The sequence below is a fragment of the Hypanus sabinus genome, chromosome 14 (genome assembly GCF_030144855.1).
Source record: "Hypanus sabinus isolate sHypSab1 chromosome 14, sHypSab1.hap1, whole genome shotgun sequence".
Classification (NCBI taxonomy): Eukaryota; Metazoa; Chordata; class Chondrichthyes; order Myliobatiformes; family Dasyatidae; genus Hypanus; species Hypanus sabinus.
The window spans coordinates 98,754,593-98,775,256 of NC_082719.1; the positions used below are offsets into that span (position 1 = coordinate 98,754,593).

Here is a 20,664-nt window from a genome sequence, read left to right on the forward strand (position 1 = left end):
TTGAATATTGAAAGGCCTAGACAGAGTGGATGTGGAGAGGGTACTTCTTTAGCCATTGCTTGGTGAATCTGTGGAATTACTTGCCTCGGATGAGTGTAGAGGGCATGTAATTGAGTATATTTAAAGAGGAAGTTGACAGATTCTTGACTAGTAAGGACATCGGAGCTTACTGGGAGAAGGCAGGAGAATGGGACTGAGAGAGATAATAAATCAGACTGAACGAGTCAAGATGCCTAACTCTGCTTGACTGTCTTATGGTCTTGTGCATTTAATCAATTCTAATAGATTTTGAATGTCCCTAATTATCAGGCACATTTAATAATTAAAACTTGTTTAATTAGTTTGATTGTTTCACACCATTTACTGTTAACAAAGCTCTGTCCCCTTCTTTACCTATTGCTACCAGGACAGTCGAGAGGTTCAGCCTCTGTGCCTTTCCAGATGCTTTCAATGGTATTGGTATTGGTATTGGTTAATTATTGCCACATGTACCAAAATGCAATGGAAAGCTTGTCTTACATGCTGTTCATACAGAATAAATCATTACACAGCGCATTAAAATAGAATAAAATGCAGAATGCTCCGCGGTTGTGGACTTGTTTTTGGAGGACTCTGCGGTTAGTGTTCCATGTGTTTCTGGTTACTCTTTTTTTGCTATTTGCATCATTCTGTCAAGGCATTTTCGTGCAAAATTGGCTCTAGTTTTCAGGCTTGAAGTCATCGCCAGCTGAGCAAACTCAGTGGCTGTAGCTCCTGGACTGTTTCGGAGACTCTGTGGTTTGATGTTTAATATCGTGTGTGTAATTTGCTCACTTTTCTGTGTTTGCAAGATTTGTTCTTTTTTTTTTCTTGCGTTGGGTGCTTGATGGTTTCTTTGAATGGACTCCACAGTGTTTCTTTGTTTCGTGGCTGCTTGTGGGAGGACGAATCTTGTGGTTGCATCCTCTATACATAATGAGAATAAAATGAAAAACTACTGAAAAAGTGCAATGCAATTAAATGATTAAGAGCAAGATCAAAATGTTTGCAAGGCCAAGAGTCTATCTAGTTGTACAAGTGGTCCATTCAAGAGTCTGGCAACAGTAAGATGGAAGATGAACTTGATCCTGGTGGTACACGTTTCAGGCTTTTGTATCTTCTGTCTGATGGGAGAAGGGAGAAGACTGAATGTTTGGGGTGGGTGGGATCTTTGATTATGCTGGCTGCTTTACTCATGCTGTGAGAAGTACAGACAGAGTTCATAGAGAGGAGATTGGTACCTATGTCTTGCTGAGCCGTGTCCACACCTCACCTCCCTGCAGTTTCTTGTGGTTCTGTGGATATTGTTTTGTTGATATTGAGGAAAAGGCTGTTGTCATGACACCATGTCACTAAGCTCTCTGTCTCCTTCCTGTTCTCCGGCTCATTGCGATTTGAGATGTGGCCCACAAGAGCAGAATCTGGCCATCTTTAGAGTCCCAGTGAGTTTGCATGCATGCTGCTCTGTCAGGTAGATGTGAGGAAATTGAAGGTGGTGACTGCAGAGTTGGGATTAGTCTGGCAAGATCTGCCCTCAATTTAGAACATAGAACACAGAACAATACAACAGAGTACAGACCCTTCAACATACTATACCAACCTTATAACTTACCCTAAGAAAAATCTAACCCTTCCCTCCTGAATCACACTCTATTTTCTCTCATTTATGTGCTTATCTAACAGTTTATTAAACGTCCTTAATGTATTCTGCACGGAGGTCAGTCACTAGTGGGGTGCCTCAGGGATCTGTTCTGGGACCCTTACTTTTCGTGATTTTTATGAATGATGTGGATGAGTAAGTGGAGGGATGGGTTAGTAAGATTGCTGATAAAACAAAGGTTGGAGTTATTGTGGATAGTGTTGTGGACATTGATAGGATGCAAACCTGGGCTAAGAAGTGGCAGATGGAGTTCAACCCAGATAAGTGTGAAGTGGTTCATTTTGGTAGGTCAACTATGATGGCAAAATATATAATTAATGGTAAAACTCTTGGCAGTGTGGAGGATCAGAGGGATCATGGGGTCCGAGTCCATAGGACGCTCAAAGCAGCTGCACAGGTTGACTTTGTTGTTAAGAAGGATTTCGTGTATTGGCCTTCTTCAATCATGGAGTTGAATTTAGGAGCCAAGAGGTAATGTTGCAGCTATAAAGGACCCTGCTCAGACCCCACTTGGAGTACTGTGCTCAGTTCTGGTCGCCTCACTACGGGAAGGATGTGGAAGCCATAGAAAGGGTGCAGAAGAGATTTACAAGGATGTTGCCTGGATTGGGGAGCATGCCTTATGAGAATAAGTTGAGTAAACTCGGCCTTTTCTCCTTGGAATGACGGAGGATGAGAGGTGACCTGATAGAGGTGTTGAAGATGATGAGAGGTATTGAATGTGTGGATAGTCAAAGGCTTTTTCCCAGGGCTGAAGTGGCTAGTACAAAAGGACACAGGTTTAAGGTGCTGGGTAGCAGGTACAGAGGAGATGCTAGGGGTAAGTTTTTTACTTAGAGAGTGGTGAGTGCGTGGAATCGGCTGCCGGCAACGATGGTGGAGGCAGATACTATAGGGTCTTTTAAGAGACTTTTAGATAGGTACATGGAGCTTAGTAAAATAGAGGGCTATCGGTAAGCCTAGTAATTTCTAAGGTAGAGACATGTTCAGCACAACTTTGTGGGCTGAAGGGTCTGTACTGTGCTGTAGGCTTTCTATGTTTCTATGTATCGGCCTCTATCGCCTTCCTGGCAGGGTGTTCCATGCACCCATCACTCTCCTTATAAATAAATTACTTCTGAAATCCCCCCTATACTTTCCTCCAATCTTCTTAAATTATACCCCCTCACATTAGCCATTTCTACCCTGAGAAAAAGTCTCTGGCTATCCACTTGATCTGTCTTTCTTAACATCTTGCACACCTCTGTCAAATCTCCTCTCATCTTCCTTTACCCCAAAGAGAAAAGCCCAAGCTCACTCCACACTTAACAAACTCACTTTAGATACGTGGATGATAGAAAAATGGAGGATGATGTAGGAGGGAAGGGTCGGATTGATTTTAGAGTAAGTTATAAGGTCGACATCATGTGTTGAAGGGCCTGTACACCACTGTAGTGTTCTGTGTTCTGATAAGATACGCTCTCCAATCCAGGTGGCATCCATGCAAATCTCTTCTGCCTGCTCTTAAAAACTTCCACAACCTTCCCATAATGAGGCAACCAGAAATGAACACAATATTCCAAGTGTGGTCTCAGTTGGATTTTATAGCGCTGCAACATTACCTTTGGCTTTTGACTTGGACATCAGCCTTGCTTGAGAACGTAAGTTAAATAGTGCTCTTTTGCCACCTGCAATAGTTGGACTCAAAGCCATAGGAGAGGAGCTTTCGTGTTTGTGTGTAGTGTAAAATGTCATTTCCATTAGCAGGATTGTTTGTTCATTTCCTAAGCGGTTGCACACATTAACAACAAGTATGTTCAAGAGCTGCTTAAAACACTGAAGTAGCCAGTGATATGCTAACATGGCTGGATTTCATAAAGGGATTCATAAAGGCTTATATACACAAGAAATTCTGCAGATGCTGAAAATCCAAAGCAAAGCACACAAAATGCTGGAGGAACTCAGCAAGTCAAGCAGCACCTATGGAAATGAACAACATTTGATGCTCTGGTCTGAGACCCTCCTTCAGAAAGGGAAGCAGGGGAGGTGATAGGCAGGTGAGGAGAGGTAAGAGGCAAGCGTGTGGAATAGAAGAAGGGCGGGAGGGGTGGGAGGGTTTTTTTTTTATCAGATGGAGAATCGATATTTATGCCATCATGCTGGAGTCTATCCAGATGGAATATAAGATGTTGCTCTCTCACCATAAGAGTGGCCTCATCATGGCACAAGAGGAGGCTATGCGCCAACATGTTGGAGCAGGTATGGGAATTGGAATTAAAATGTTTGACCACCTGGTGGCCTCTCACGTGCCTATCACTCCCCCATGCCCCTCCTCCCTCCCTTTATCTTGTGTTCCACTCTCCTCTCCTGTCCTTTCCAGCCCTTTACCTTTCCTACCCACCTGGCTTCACCTAACACCTTCTAGCTATTCTTCTTCCTCTACCCCGCTCCACCTTTTTCTTCTGGCATCTTTCACCCCCTCCTTTCCAGTCCTGAAGAAGGGTCTCAGCCTGAAACACCGACTGTTTATTCATCTCCATAGATGCTACCTGACCTGCAGATTTCCTCCAGCATCTTGTGTGTGTTGCTGAAGGTTTATAAGATGATGAGAGACATAGATAGAGTAGACAGAGAATATCTTTTCTAAAGAATATCTATGGTATAGAAATAACCAATACCAGAGGGCATGCATTTAAAGTAAGAGGGAGTAACTTTAAAGGAGATTTTTTTTACACAGAGAGTAGTGGGTGCCTGGAATGTGCACCCTGGGGTGCTGATTGAGGTAGATACATTAGAGTCTTTTAAGTGGCGTTTAGATAGGTCCGTGATTGTAAGGATATGGACATTGTGTAGGCAGAAAAGATTAGTTTAATTGGCTATGTGAATTACTAATTTATTCAGTTCAGCACATTGTGGACCTAAGGGCCTTTTCCTATGCTGTACTGCTTGTTCTATGTTCTATATTCTCTGATTGGCTCTGAATTGAAACCACTTTTGGAAGCTATCAGGTGACTTCTGGGAAAACTGTCATAACATGTCTAGGGATGCAGACATGTCGGCACCCTTCCTGCTTTCTCAATTCAGGATCGGGAAATTGTGTTAGCAAAGGTATGTCCCCAGGACGAGGACTGGTAAAACATACCATCTCCCACATCTCCCTAAATATCCAGAAGGCTTTATTTCAATAAAGGTGGGAAATATTTTCTGAGTTCAATCCCTTCGTATCTTGTGTGGTGAATTCAAGTTCAAGTTTATTATCATCTGGCTGTACATGTATACAACCAAATGAAACAACGTTCCTCTGGACCACAATACACCCACAAAACATATATTGTGCACAGCATATTAAACCAAATATCACCATAAATATGTTCGTAAAATATAATTCAAAATGCATGTAGCACTAGTAAATGGTAAACAGTAAACAGTTTGTTGTCCTAGTGACAAGACCTTGGTGGTGGCAGGGTATCCTATTAGGCTCTCAGCCTGGAGGAAGAAGCTGTTACCCAGTCTAACATCCTTAGTCCTGAAGCACCTAAACCTCCTGATGGTAGTGGGTCAAAGAGATAGTGGGCTGGGTGGTGGGAATCTTTGACAATGCTTCGAGCCCTTTGTTTAAAACTCTACCAGTAAATGTCACAAAGAGGGGTGATCCTCTTGGCGGTCATCACCAAATAATAAAAATATTAAATTTCTACCCCTTTTACATTGTGCACTACTTGGCTATGCATCGACTTGCAAACTTGCACAATGCTGAAATAAAACATGTGCGGTGCAAAATAATTCTTCAACAAAGGCTTTGGCTTTTGCCAATATTTGGGTGAGGAAACTTCCAGTACAGGCTGGTTGAGAAGCTGAGAGAGAGGAATTTACAATTAGGTGAATCTGAATCAGGTTTATTATCACTGACATATGTCGTGACATTTGTTGTTTTGTAGCAGCAGTAGAGTGCAATACATAATATATTCTATAAATTACAGTAATATATATATATACAGACACAGATATATAAATTAAGTAAATAATGTAAAAAGAGAGCAAAATTGTAAGGTAGTGCTATGGGTTCATTGTCCATTTAGAAATCAGCTGGCAGAAGGGAAGAAGTTATTCCTAAACCGTTGAGTGTGTGTCTTCAGGCTCCCCTAAATCCTCTACTTACTTTCAGAAAGTTCAAATTTCAAAGTAAATGTTACTATCAAAGAACATATGTGCCACAATATACAACCCTGAGATTAATTTTCTCGTGGACATACTCAACAATTCTATAGAGTAGCAACTATGACAGGATCAGTGAAAGATCACTCAACTAGGGCATTCAACTGGAGTGCAGAAGACAATAAACTGTGCAAATACAAATATAAATAAACAGCAATAAGTAACAAGAACATGAGATGAAGAATCCTTGAAAGTGAGTCTATTGGTTATAGGAATATTTCAATGATGGGGCAAGTGAAGGTGAGTGAAGTTATTCCCTTTTGTTCAGGAGGCTGATGGTTGAGGGGCAATTAACTTTTCCTGAACCTGCTGATGTGAGTCCTGAAGTTCCTGTACCCTTGTCCTGATGACAGCAATGAGAAGAAAACATGACCTGGGTGGTGGGGGTTCCTGATGATGGGCACTGCTCTCCTGTGGCAGTGTTTCATGTCGATTGTGCTCAATGGTTGGGAGGACTTTAGCTGTGATAGTCTGGGTCGATTTCACTACTACCTACGTAGTAGTGTGGAACATCTATACTTACGGCAAGAAAGCACAAATTTTCATAATGTAACACTTCGCAGGTTATCAACATTTCCTTAGTGCTTCATAGTGGATCTCTTGTTATTCTTCTTTATAATACTTTCCCAGCCAGAACCATAAAAAGGAAGGAGAAAGCAGGGAATCTCAAAAGACATCAGAATTTGGATTTGTTTTTTTTGTAGTAGAAGTGCCACACAAGACTTTAAAAATCCACTGTAGGTTACAATAAAAAGTAAATAAATCAGTCAATGGAGGAAGAGCAAGGCAATGTTCATGGATCATTCAGAAATCTGATGGCTGAGGGGAAGAAGCCGTTGAATGTGGATCCTCAGCTTCTTTACCTCCTTTCTGATGATAGTAATGAGGAAAAGGGCATGTCCTGGATAATAAAGATTCTTAATGATAGACACTGCCTTCTGAAGATTTCCTCAATGGTTGGGAGCAATGTGCTTTTGTAGGATGTTGCTGAGGGCCAGCACTTGTTTGGAAAAGAAGGATAGTTCCGTGAAGGAATTCCAGAGAACAGGAAGAGAATGACTTCAAGTTCAAATTTATTGTCACCTGACTGTACATATATACAACCAAATGAAACAATTTGCTAAAATGACTGGAGAGATATGAAAGGAACAATGCCATTGCAGACACACCCAGAAGTACTGAAGGAGAATGGTGTACTCAAATGGCCTACCGGCTGAAGAAAGGCCAGGAAAGGCGAAGAGAGCTAATTCTCATTTTGGCTGTCAGAAACGAAAACAGATTTTCTGATAATATGACGGGGCAAGAACCCAATTGGTTTCATTCAGAGATGGTTCTGGACATCAATACCCTTTGCCCTGACCAGTGTGATTCTTGCATTTTGCACACCACCATTATTTATTTCTATTTAAAAGGTTTTAAACTTGAGCATGATAGACCATAAGATACGGGAGCAGAACTGGGCCCATCAAGTCTGCTCTACTATTCCATCATGGCTGATTTATTTTCCCTCCCAACTCTGTTCTCCTGCTTTCTCCGCCATAACTTCTGACGCCCCTTCTTTGAAGCACCTGTCAACCTCTGCTTTAAATATACCCAATGACTTGGCCTTCTCAGCAAACTGTGAAAACGAATTACACAGACTCATCACCCTCTGGCTAAATAAATTCCTACTCATCAAACATGAGGAAATCTGCAGATGCTGGAAATTCAAGCAAGACACACAAAATGCTGGTGGAACGCAGCAGGCCAGGCAGCATCTATAAGGAGAAGCACTGTCGACATTTTGGGCCAAGACCCTTCATCAGGACTAACTGAAAGGAAAGATAGTAAGAAATTTGAAAGTAGTGGGGGGAGGGGGAAATGCAAAATGATAGGAGAAGACCAGAAGGGGTGGGGTGAAGCTGAGAGTCAGAAAGGTGATTGGCAAAAGGGATACAGAGCTGGAGAAGGGAAAGGATCATGGTACGGGAGACCTAGGGAGAAAGAAAAGGGGAGGGGAGCACCAGACGGGGATGGAGAACAGGCAGAGTGATGGGCAGAAAGAGAGAAAAAAAAGGAGGGGGGAAAAGAAACTAAATATATCAGGGATGGGGTAAGAAGGGAAGGAGGGGCATTAACGGAAGTTAGAGAAGTCAATGTTCATACCATCAAGTTGGAGGCTGCCCAGCCAGTATATAAGGTGTTGTTCCCTCAACCTGAGTGTGGCTTCATCTTGACAGTAGAGGAGGCCATGGATAGACTTATCAGAATGGGAATGGGACCTGGAATTAAAATATGTGGCTACTGGGAGATCCTGCTTTCTCTGGCGGACAGAGCGTAGGTGTTCAGTGAAACGGTCTCCCAGTCTGTGTCGGGTCTCACCAATGTATAAATGGCCACACTGGGAGTACCGGACGCAGTATACCTGTGGTGAACTACATATACCTGTCTGGACACGCCCCCGCTGACTGCTCCTGTGGCCCGTCCCACTGACCGTGGCTCCTCCCACAGACCCCGGTATAAAGGCGATTGAGGCCTGAGCCCGGCCCTCAGTCTCCAGGATGTAGTATGGTGGTCAACTACTGCTTGTTCTTTCTTCCAGTCAATAAAAGCCGATATCTCGCCTTCACGTCTCAGAGAGAGTTATTGATGGTGCATCAATACCACACCAGCCGACTCACAGGTGAAGTGTTGCCTCACCTGGAAGGATTGTCTGGGGCCCTGAATGGTGGTGAGGGAGGAAATGTAAGGGCAGTGTTGCACTTGTTCCGCTTACAAGGATAAGTGCCAGGTGGGAGATCGGTGGGAAGGGATGGGGGGGACGAATGGACAAGGGAGTCACGTAGGGAGCGATCCCTGCGGAAAGCAGAAGGGGGGGGGAGGGAAAGGTGTGTTTGGTAGTGGGATCCTGTTGGAGGTGGTGGAAGTTACGGAGAATTATACGTTGGACCCGGAGACTGGTGGGGTGGTAGGTGAGGACAAGGGGAACCCTATCCCGAGTGGGGTAGCAGGCGGATGGGGTGAGGGCAGATGTGTGGGAAATGGGAGAGATGTGTTTGAGAGCAGAGTTGATGGTGGAAGAAGGGAAGCCCCTTCGTTTAAAAAAGGAAGACATCTCCTTTGTCCTGGAATGAAAAGCCTCATCCTGAGAACAGATGTGGTGGAGATGGAGGAATTGCGAGAAGGGGATAGCATTTTTGCAAGAGACAGGGTGGGAAATTCCTACTCATACCTGTTCTAAGGAGACATCCTTCTAATCCAGGTATTCCTAAATTTTTGGATGCCATGGACCCCATCATTAACTGAAGAGTCCGTGGACCCCAGGTTGGGAACCCCTATTCTAATCTGAGGCTGTGCCCTCCAGTCCACACTATGGGAAACACCCTCTCCTCATCCACTCTATCTAGGTCTTAAAATATTCAATAGGTTGAGGTCTTCCCTCATTCTTCTAAACTCCAATGAGTACAGGCCCAGAGCCATCAAATACTCCTCATACATTAGCCTTTTCATTCCTGGGATTATTCTCGTCAACCTCCCTTGCACCCATCTCAAATACCAGCACATCCATTCTTAGATAAGGTGACGAAAACTGCTTGCAATTCTTCAAGTGCAGTCTGACCAATTCCTTATAAAACCTCAGCATTACATCCTTGCTTTTATATTCTAGTCCTCTCAAAATGAATAGTTAAGAACTGTTAATGTGATAGTTATAAGCAGGAAGAATGAAAGTACTGTATAATTCTGTTTTTTTTTTAACAGATGATTATTTTGCAATTATTCACTGGCAAGCTGCCAAATTCTCAAGGGGTGTTGATCCCAATCCCTCACAACCTCATATGAATGAAAATCACCATTATTGGCTAATGGAATTGTGATTTACCATGTTAGAAAGAGGAAGGAGATTATTCTAAGCAACAATTATAGCCAGAAAAGGTGTCTAACTCATCATGAGTTGCATTAGCTTCAATTAGATGTATAGCTTGTAAAACAATTTTGCCATGAAATATAATTTTAATTCTCTGCTGCTAGATTTGAGGTACACAAGGATAAATACCAACCAATTGACATCTGGCAAAGATACGTATTCAGATTTTGCATTTCCCCCACAGGGACCCAATAACTAGAGAGCATGCTCACCTTAAATCACTTTTCCTTAAATGCAGGGCATCAGAATGGTGTGGCCTTCTCAATAAAACAACCTCAAAAACAACTTTACGAAAGGCTAATGTCCCAAAGTTAAAATTAATTGATATTAAATCTCTCTGAATAAAACATTCGATATTAGCCTAGTGAAAGGTGATGAATTCTCTTTCAGAAGAGAAATTTCATGCTTTCTCCCAAAAGGAAGGATTATCAATCTTTAAGAAGGAATGAAGAAGTTCATCTGAATGTTTTTTCAGTCAAGTAGAATTAGGCCCAGTGGCATACTAGATGACTCCTTGCGGACGAGATGAGCTAAATTTTCTTGGTGGTTGCAGATAATTCCCTCTTGCTAAACAATTCCTAAGCCCCAGAGCATAATTTGAGTCTGCATGGTACAAACAAGAAATACTTATGCAAACAGTTAGTTTTGGCTCTGGGGTAGTTATATTGCATCTGAGTAAGACATTGGATTAAATCCTGCACTATGAACCTCATCTAGAATTACACTGATGAAGTATTTGTGTGCTGTCAAAGGTAATGTATTTTCAAAGACATTTTAAATCGAAGTCTTGCCTTTTTTTCATATTAGTGTCAGTAACAAAACATCATCAACATCATATTCATTATTATGAGCCATTTCATATGACTTGGCCAATCATGGTCTTCATGACCACAATTGTTCTTGGCAATTTTTTCTGCAGAAGTGATTTGCTTTGCCTTTTCCTAGGCCTAGGCAGTGTCTTTACAAGACAGGTGACCCCAGCCATTATCAATACTCTTCAGAGATTGTCTGCCTGGCGCCAGTGGTCGCATAACCATGACTTGTGATGTGCACCATTGCCCAAAGGTGACCTGCAGGCTAGCGGAGGGATGGACCGCTTTACCTCTCCTTTGGTAGAGATGTATCCCTACCCTGCCATCCATCATACAGCAGAGAAACAGGCCCTTTGGCCCATCTAGCCCATATCAAACTGTGATTCTCCCTAGTCCTGTCAACCGGCACCCGGACCATAGCCCTCTTAATTGTTCATTCTTTGGGGTTCTCTTCTGTTTTCTGGATGTCTGAGAAGAGTAAGAATTTCAGTGTGTATACTGCATACATTCTCTAACATAAAATTGAATATTGGAACTATTTTTGACCGATTAAAAAAAAGACACAACTTCAATGTCTTTTAACATTTTAAGCAATTATTTTGGGATGTTTCAGGACCGATTGAGGTATAAATTGGTCACTGCCTTTTGTACAATACAAAATGTACTTTACTGCCTGCCAAGTCCTTTGTGTACATTCTGAGATCCTGAATTTAACTCTGCAATTCAAGTTCATTAATACCTCAAGCAACACACAAGAAATGCTGGAGGAACTTAAAAGTACTTTTTTCCATAGATCCTGCCTAGCCTGCTGAGTTCCTCCAGCATTTTGTGTGTGTTGCTTGCATTTCCAGCATCTGCAGATTTTCTCTTGTTGTAATTAATACCTCTTTCCATAACAATGGAAACAGTTGTCCTTCAAACAACAGAGTAAATCATGAAGAATATGCTCAAAGTTGGTTTACCAGGATGCTGCCTGGATTAGAGGGCATGTGCTATAATGGGAGGCTGGACAACTTGATTTCTGTGGAGTGACAGAGGCTGAGGGGAGATCTGATGGATGTTTATAAAATTATGAGGGGCATAGAAATGTAGTGGTTAGCACAACACATCACAGTATCAGCGACCGGGGTTTATTTCCTTCCGTTGCCTGTAAGGAGTTTGTATGTTCTCTCTTTTAAATGTGTGGGTTTCCTCCAGGTGCTCCAGTTTCCTCCCACAGTCCAAATATGTACTGGTTGGTAGGTTAAATAGTCATTGCAGATATCCTGTGATTAAGCTAGGATTAAAATCAGGGGATTGCTGAGAAAAGCAACTTGAAAGGCTGAAAGGACCTATTCCACGCTCTAGCTCGATAAATAAATACATAAGTTAGATGGTCAGTAACTTTTGCTCAGGGTTGAAATGTCTAATACCAGAGGGATACAGTTAAGATGATAAGATAGTAATTTCAAATGGCAGTTGTCATGGGGATTTTAACTTTCACATAGATTGGGTGAATCAGGTTGGTCAAGCAAGTCTTGAGGAGGCTTAATCTTAGATTTAGTCCTGGGCAATTAGACAGGTAAGATTAATGATCTTGTAGTCAGGGATTCTCTTGGAAAGAGTGATCATAGTATGATTGAATTTCACATTCAGGTGGAGGACGAAATAGTGGGAAAGCGTGTATGGAACCGGAGGAAATAGCAGAGGTACTTAATGAATACTTCACTTCAGTATTCAATATGGAAAAAGATCTTGGTGATTGCAGTGATGACTTACAGCAGACTGAAAAGCTCGAGCATGTAGATATTAAGAAAGAGGATGTGCTGGAGCTTTTGGAAAGCATCAAGTTGGATAAGTCTCCGGGACCAGATGAGATGTACCCCAGGCTGCTGTGGGAGGTGAGGGAGGAGATTGCTGAGCCTCTGGCGATGATCTTTGCATCATCAATGGGGCTGGGAGAGGTTCCCGAGGATTAGAGGGTTGCGAATATTGTTTATTTATTCAAGAAAGGGAATAGAGATAGCCCAGGAAACTATAGGCCAGTGAGTCTTACCTCAGTGGTTGGTAAGTTGATGGAGAAGATCCTAAGAGGTAGGATTTGTGAACATTTGAAGAGGTATAATAAGGTTAGGAATATTCAGTATGGCTCAGTCAAGGGCAAGTCATGCCTTATGAGCCTGATTGAATTTTTTGAGGATGTGACAAAACACATGATGAAGGAAGAGCAGAAGATGTAGTGTATATGGATTCAGCAAGGTATTTGATATGGTACCCCATGCAAGGCTTATTGAGAAAGTAAGGAGGCATGGGATCCAAGGGGACATTTCTTTGTGGATCTAGAACTGGCTTGCCCACAGAGGGCAAAATGTGGTTGTTGATGGGTCATATTTTGCATGGAGGCCAGTAACCAGTGGTGTGCCTCGGGGATCTATTCTGGGACCCTTACTCTTTGTGATTTTTATAAATAACCTGGATGAGGAAGTGGAGGGATGGGTTAGTAAGTTTGCTGAGGACACAAAGGTTGGAGGTGTTGTGAATAGTGTGGAGGGCTGTCAGAGGTTACAGGGGGACATTAATAGGATGCAAAACAGGGCTGAGAAGGGATGGCAGAATATAGTATTAATGGTAAGACGCTTGGCAGTGTGGAGGATCAGAGGAACCGTGAAGTCCACAGGACACTCAAAGCAGCTGTGCAGGTTGACTCTGTGATTAAGAAGGCATAAGGTGCATTGGCCTTCATCAATCGTGGAATTGAGTTTAAGAGCCGAGAGGTAATGTTGCAGCTATATTGGACACTGGTCAGACCCCACTTGGAGTACTGTACTCAGTTCTGGTTGCCTCACTACAGCAAAGATGTGGAAGCCATAGAAAGGGTGCAGAGGAGATTTACAAGGATGTTGCCTGGATTGGGGAGCATGCCTTTTGAAAACAGGTTGAGTGAACTCTGCCTTTTCTCCTTGGAGCGACAGAGGTTGAGAGGTGACTTGATAGAGGTGTATAAGATGATGAGAGGCATTGATTGTTTGGATAGTCAGAGGCTTTTTTTCAGGGCTGAAGTGGTTGCCACAAGAGGACACAGGTTTAAGGTGCTGGGAAAAAGGTACAGAGGAGATGTCAGGGGTAAGTTTTTTACACAGAAAGTGATGAGTGCATGGAATGGGTTGCCAGCAACGGTGGTGGAGGTGAATACGATAGGGTCTTTTAAGAGACTTTTGGATAGGTACATGGAGCTTAGAAAAATAGAGAGCTATAGGTAAGCCTAGTAATTTCTAAGGTAGGGACATGTTTGGCACAACTTTGTGGATTGAAGAGCCTGTATTGTGCGGTAGGTTTTCTATGTTTAAGGACAGATCAGCCATGACCTTATTGAATGGCGGGGCAGGCTCGATGGCCTAATCTTGCTCCTATATGTTGTGTTTTTGTGTTCAAAGGAGACATGAAGGGCATGTTTTCTTACACAGGGAGCAATGGGTGCCTGAAATGCACTGCCTGTGGTGGTGGTAGAGGCAGATACATTAGAGACTTTTAAGAGATGTTTAGACTAGCACATGAATGTGAGGAAAATAGGAGGATATGGATGTATGTAGGCAGAAGGGATTAGTTTAGTTAGTCATTTGATTCCTAATTTAATTGGAATAGCATAACATTGTGGGCTGAAGGGCCTGTTCCCATGCTGTACTCTTCTATGTTTTATGTTTAACTGACCGCATTTTATTCTCTACATACCCTCATCAATTCCCCATGCATTCTTCACATGAAGGGCAGTCAGTGGTTGCATCACCATTTGGTAAAGAGAGGCCACTGCACAGGATCAGAAAAAGCTGCAAGAAGTTATAATCTCAGACAGCTCCATCATGGGCTCTAGCCTCTCCAGTACTGAGGACACCTTCAAAGGTCGACACCTCAAAAAGGTGACCTCCATCATTAGGGACCCCATCACTCAGGACTTACCCTTTTCTCATTGCTTCCATCAGGGAGGAGGTACAGGAGCTTGAAAACATGTACTCAGCGTTTCAGGAACAGCTTCTTCTCCTCTGCCATCAGATTTCTGAATGAACAATGAACCCATGAACATGTCACTATTTTTGTTGTTCTCTTTTCTTGTTACTTTTATTTATGCTTATTGTAATTTGTAGTTTTCTCTTATTAATATGTATCAGGATGTATTGCTGCTGCAAAACAACAAATTTCACAACACATGCTAGTAATATTAAACCTGATTCTGACTCTTGATTCTCCACTTTAAATATTCCCAGTAAATTGGCCTCCACAGATATTTGTGACAATGACTTCCACAGATTCATTGCCCTGGAAAGTTGCTACGAGGTCCCCATAAATGATTAAAGACTACTTTTCATCAAAATATACAGTTGCTCTATTTATGCACAACTTAACTTTATATACTATATAATAGTGTATACTGTTTTATATATATAATTAAATAAATATATACACACTCTTCTGAGTGTGCTTAAGTGAAGGCTAGAGCATGTATTGTTGATTGTATTAGTGGGAGATAAAACCATAATTATTATATCCTAATAGCTTTAGAATTTTAGATTTCTTATTGTTATTTGTAGTGTAGTTTCTTTTGCACTGTATTGCTGTGGCAAAACAACACATTTCATGACATATGTCAGCAATAATAAGCTTGATTCTGAATCCACGTATGGTCTCACCACAGCTCTAGATAACTACGGGAAAGTTCAGTTACCTGTCTTTATGATTATGTTTCTTCTCTGAATTCTATCTGCTGCCTAACATTCAATCTCTTTATTATTGCCTCTACTTTCTTTCTTCAATTGTCCAGTAATTGTTTTTAAGGAATTTTTATCTTTATCTCAATAATGTATTTCCCTATGTACTTCCTTTCTGCTCTAATGTTATGGTGGTGGTTGTCCATCATGTCAGACGATGACAGGAAACCTGTGCGGAAGAGAGTTTTTAAAGCGGTAAAGCCGTTGTTCTAGGACAGTTCCACTCTCTTGACGTCAGAAGTCCAGGTCCAATAGTGTGAACAAGTGTCACAAACTGAGGCACTCCTAGTTGCAGTGGATGGCCATGTCATCTTCTGTGCCTTGTCATGCCCTTCCCTATCCAAGGCGCACTGCAGAACCACCTTCCTGGTTTGTATCGTCATGTAGGGAGTTGGCTTATTTGCCGGTCAAAAGCTGTTTCTGTCATGTTGGTCATTGATTGGCCTGTTTAAAAGTTGTTTTAATTTGCTCCTCGTCCATCCCCAGGCCTTGCTTCAGGCTGAAGTCATGAACAGTACTGACGGACCGTTGAGAAAAAACGTTGCATAAATAGATGGCTCCCCCCAACCCCATCCTGTTTGTTTAGTAATGTATTCATTTTGTAGCATACTAAGTTCTTGAGTCTTATAACTTGTAGAGATTTAACAGAGTACTCGTTTAATTTAAGGACCACTAGCATCCAGTATTGTGGCTTAGGGTAGTTTAGATGAGTACTTGTTTAGCTAGATGCCTGGTTGAGTGGTTTCATTGTTCTTTTTTAAATAAATAGTTAATGTGCCCATTTTAAATCGGTGTCTTCTGCTTCACTCATTGGATCCTCGAACCTGCCTCCCCATAACATGGATCTCACCACCGATCTCACCCGCCCGATTCACCACAGCTGATTTCACATGCTATCTCATCAGCGAATGAGGCCCGCTGGCTACCCTCACCTGGTTTAGCCCGCCTGTTGAAATGGTGTACTGGGGTATGGCTGATATCGCATGCAAGCAGATATTTAGAGCCATGGATGAGAGCTGAGTGTTCGGTGCGGAGCAAGGATGAGTCAGCTGCCCCTGAATGGACACGAAAAGCTCCTTCCTCAGAGGTCTTACCCAATGCTGGACACCCCATACACCACACTGTAATATTACATAAGAGCATAAATAATACCTCCAGGAGGGCTACAACTTTGTCATTGGGTTTGGAGGCTTGTGTGTCTCAATGACCCAGAGAGCTATGTTGACTGGAGTCAGGGCTTTATGCTTTGGCTCTTGGTAGGATCACCTGTGCCAAACAGGTCAAAGGGTAGAGGCCAGACCAAGAGTGGTCCACTGGTCCTCCAGGTTAAGGAGTTTATCTCAGGGATAACAACCCTGACTGGTCAAACAAAACTGTTACAGAAACAGAAATGAAGAATCCTTCTACATCTGAGTGTGATGGTATTCCTGAGTCTCCACTCAGGACTTGTGTGACTGCCAATAGTGAAACCCAAGAGGAAGCCACTGACACGATGAAGAGATGGCGGACTTTCACGGCTGCCCTAAATGCCAGCAGGGTAAACAGGCAGTAAGTTAGCAGTATAAGTGATTGAAACAGAGGTGGCTAGTATTCCGTACTCTAGTATTCAATAAGTTGATGACTAAGATCCTTTACTTTCCTTCACCATTGATTCTCCTAATATCCAAAACTCATTAAATATGTTTGATATCATTAAATATTAAAACAACTATTTCTATATATTGACTCTCAAAACTGTGAGCAGTTTGTATGTGCCCCTGATCTGGTAGTTTATGGATCTGTCATATAGTTTACCAATTACTGCCATTTCCTCCAAAATCTAAAACTATTAGGAAAATACTAATGGTTTATCTCTCATTAATACAATCTACCGAGTGACTTAAGACACTCAGTAAGGTTCAGAACCATAGAAGCATCAGAGATAAAGCAGCTAATTTCTGCACATTAAGATTCCACATTATAATGATACTAAAACAGATATTTTCATTTGAATATCATTTTGTTTCATAATATTGTGTTTTATTTTCTCGTTTAGAGTTCTAGTGCAGAGCAAGTTCTTTTGGCCCAATGAGCTGCACCGCCCTATTTAACCCTGGCCTAATCACAGGACAATTTACATAGACCAACTAACCTATTAACCAGAATGTCTTTGGAATGTGGGAGGAAACCAGAGCCCCTGGAGGAAATCCATGAAGTCACGGGGAGGGCGTACAAACTCCTCACAGAGGATGCTAGAAACGAATTTCAAGGCTGATGTCCTGAGCTGTAATTGCATTGCACTGACTACTACGTTACTGTGGCACCCCACATTGGATGACTCGCTTTGATTTGCTCCTGATCCCACCATCTCAGAGGCCATCCTTCAGTTAATGTGACAGCAAGAAATATTACTAAATGCACAAGATAAATCACCTATCTTCCCCCTCACCTGATCTTATCCATCACTTGCCAGCTTGTATTTGCCCCACCATCTTATTCTGACTTCTTCCTCCTTCTTTGGTCACTTGGTCTGTCACCAAAGACACTCATTAATCTCTACAGATGTACTATGGAGAGCAATATGACTCGTTGCATCACCAACTGGTATGGAAGGGACACAGACAAAGTTTTGGGTCAAGACCCTTCATCAGGACTTCATGAGTTCCTCGAATAAAAAAATATGTATATAATTAAATACGCACTGCAAAAAAGAGGCCAAGACTGTTCACCAGGACTGGAAGGGCAGATTTAAACTTCTTCAGGGTCTGCATCACTCAAAGAGGTTTCACAGCTGTAGTAGTAGTATCACAAACACGAGAAGATAATGGGAAATTACCAGTCCTTATGAGGGTTCTTGACCCAAAACATTGACTGTTGACTCTTTTCTATAGATGCTGCCTGACCTGCTGAGTTCCTCCAGCATCTTGTGTGTGCTGCTTTGGATTTCTAGCATCTGTAAATTTTCAAATGTTAGTGAGGTAGTATTTGTGGGCTCAATGTCCATTCAGAAATCTGGTGGCAGTGGGGAAAAAGCTATTCCTAAAACACTGAGTGTGTGCCTTCAGGCATCTGCACCTCCTTCCTGATGGTAGTATTGAGAAGAGGGAAGAAGGCTTGTCCGAGAAGATAGGGGTTCTTAATGAGAGATGCTGCCTTCCTGAGACTTTGCCCAATAAAGATATTCTTGATGCTAGTGGTCATGATGGAACTCGCTGAATTTACAATCCACTGCAGCGTTTTCCAATCCTGTGCATTGGAGCATCAACACCAGATGGTGATGCAACCAATTCCATGGTACAGCTACAAAAAAATTGCTTGAGTTGTCGGTGACACACCAAATCTCCTCCAAATGAAATATAGCCCCTGCAATATCTTCTTTGAAATTGCATCAATATGTTGGGCCCAGGTTAGATCTTTAGAGATGTTGATACCCATGAACTTGAAACTATTTTGTGTTCCCCTACTGATCCCTTAATGAAAACAAACAAATAGAAAGATAAATAAACAAATAAATTCCTTTGTTTTACTGACATTGAGTGTGAGGTTGTTGTGACACCATCCAACCAGCCTTATCACACTCCTGTGTATCTCTGTCAATATTTGACTGCAACATGTAAACATTCTTCCTTTGGTGCTACTGCCTGAGATTGTGAAGGGCGTTGTGTTAATCAATGTTTGCTCCTTCAGAGTGTCCCACAAATATGGACATCAACGGTTCAATTTAATTTCAGGGACTATATACAGCATAAAACCAGAAATTCTTACTCTTCACAGACATCCAGAAAAACAGACAGAACCCCAAAGAATAAATGACAGAAACGCCAGAAGCCCTCTGTCTCCTCCCATGCACAAGCATCAACCCTTCCACTGCCCTCCACCCTCTTGCTCCAGCAAAAGCCCTGCCCTCCCCCACCATGCAAGTAATAGCAAAGTCCCCAAGAGACCATGATCTAGGGTCCATCAAAAACTACTGTCCATCCCAATACTTCGACATCTCAGCAGGCTCATTCTCCCCAGTGAGCGAGGGAGAGAGAGAGATCGCTCCTGCAACAACCGGGAGTGGCAGGCAGACCAGCAGCTGGTTGTTTCAATGTTACCTCCTGTTGCATTGTTTATCTGAGCCCTCCAGATTGAGGACTGACAGATTCTCAGTCACCATCGAGAAGAGTATTGCTCAACAGCAGCGCACGCTGGAAGGCAGACGTCTTCCTGGCCGCACCTGAAGATATCGGAATGCTAGGACGCACGACAGGTCCAAGAACGAGAACCCACCACTCACGGAAGAAGTCACCTGGGCCTGCAAAAACCTCTGCCGTCGTCTTTGAGGATCATCACCTTGTCATGGCGTAGAGGCTTGTGAGCTCCTGAGTTCTCTGGAGTTGAACCATTTGGTGATGGGACACCCAAGGCAGTAAGGTCAAGAGGGATACTCCAGACAGAAAGCTCAATGGTGGAAGATGATGACACATCACAATGGCAGTGAAGGTGGAGGAAGGCTGCAACAAAGAAGGGTTCCCAGTCCTTTTGCATACTGTGTCACTGGACCCTGATTCTGTTTATGTGGTGGATGCCTGTGCATCAGACTCCCCACATTAGACAAAGTCACGTACAGGCATTCTCCATTAAGGGAATCCACCCTAATAGCCCAGAATACAGCATGTGGATCCCAGATCACCCTCTTCAGTCACCTGAAGATCCACTAATACACAAACCCTTTTGGGACCATCATACTGACTCAAGTGATTGAGTTTCTCCAAATGTAGAAACACCTTTTCTACCATTTGGTGATGAAACTATACACTGCCTTCTTCTGAGATTATTCTTGAAATCCTAAATTAGGTGTTGACTTCTGACATAAATACAAACCATCCTGCAGATGCTGGAAACCCAGAGTAACACAAAGTACTGGGGGAACTCAGCCGCAGGTCAGGAAGCACTGATGGAGAGGAATAAATAGCCGACTTTTTCCCTCTGCAGAGATGCTGCCTGACCTACTGAGTTCCTCTAGCATAGGGGTTCCCAATCTGGGGTCCACACACCCCTCGGTTAATGGTAGGTGTCCCATGACATAAAAAAGGTAGGGAACCCCTGCTTTACCATTCTCTGGATGTTAACTTCCGTACGTTTCTTTATAACCAAAATGATTATCAGTCCTGACGAAGGTTTCCGGCCCAAAACGTCGACTTTCCCTTCCATAGACGCTGCTTGACTTGCTTAGTTCCTCCAGAATTTTGTTTGTGTTGCTCAACTGCTTTTTCACTTGCTCGTGCGGAAATGTATTAGGAATTTGCTGCAAGTGTGCGCGGCCAGGCGGCAGACGCAATTTTTTGCGACTTCTTTTGACATATGTGTGAAAGC

General features: G+C 42.6%; 1 long non-coding RNA gene across 1 annotated transcript; it reads right to left on the reverse strand.

Annotated features, from left to right (window-relative positions):
• Positions 1-520: 520 nt before the first annotated feature.
• LOC132404461 (uncharacterized) lies at positions 521-20,603 on the reverse strand. The gene is made up of 3 exons (XR_009515546.1): positions 20,404-20,603; positions 14,522-14,618; positions 521-945 (listed from the first exon to the last, which is right to left on the reverse strand). It is a non-coding gene; the product is annotated as an uncharacterized LOC132404461 (long non-coding RNA).
• Positions 20,604-20,664: the final 61 nt, after the last annotated feature.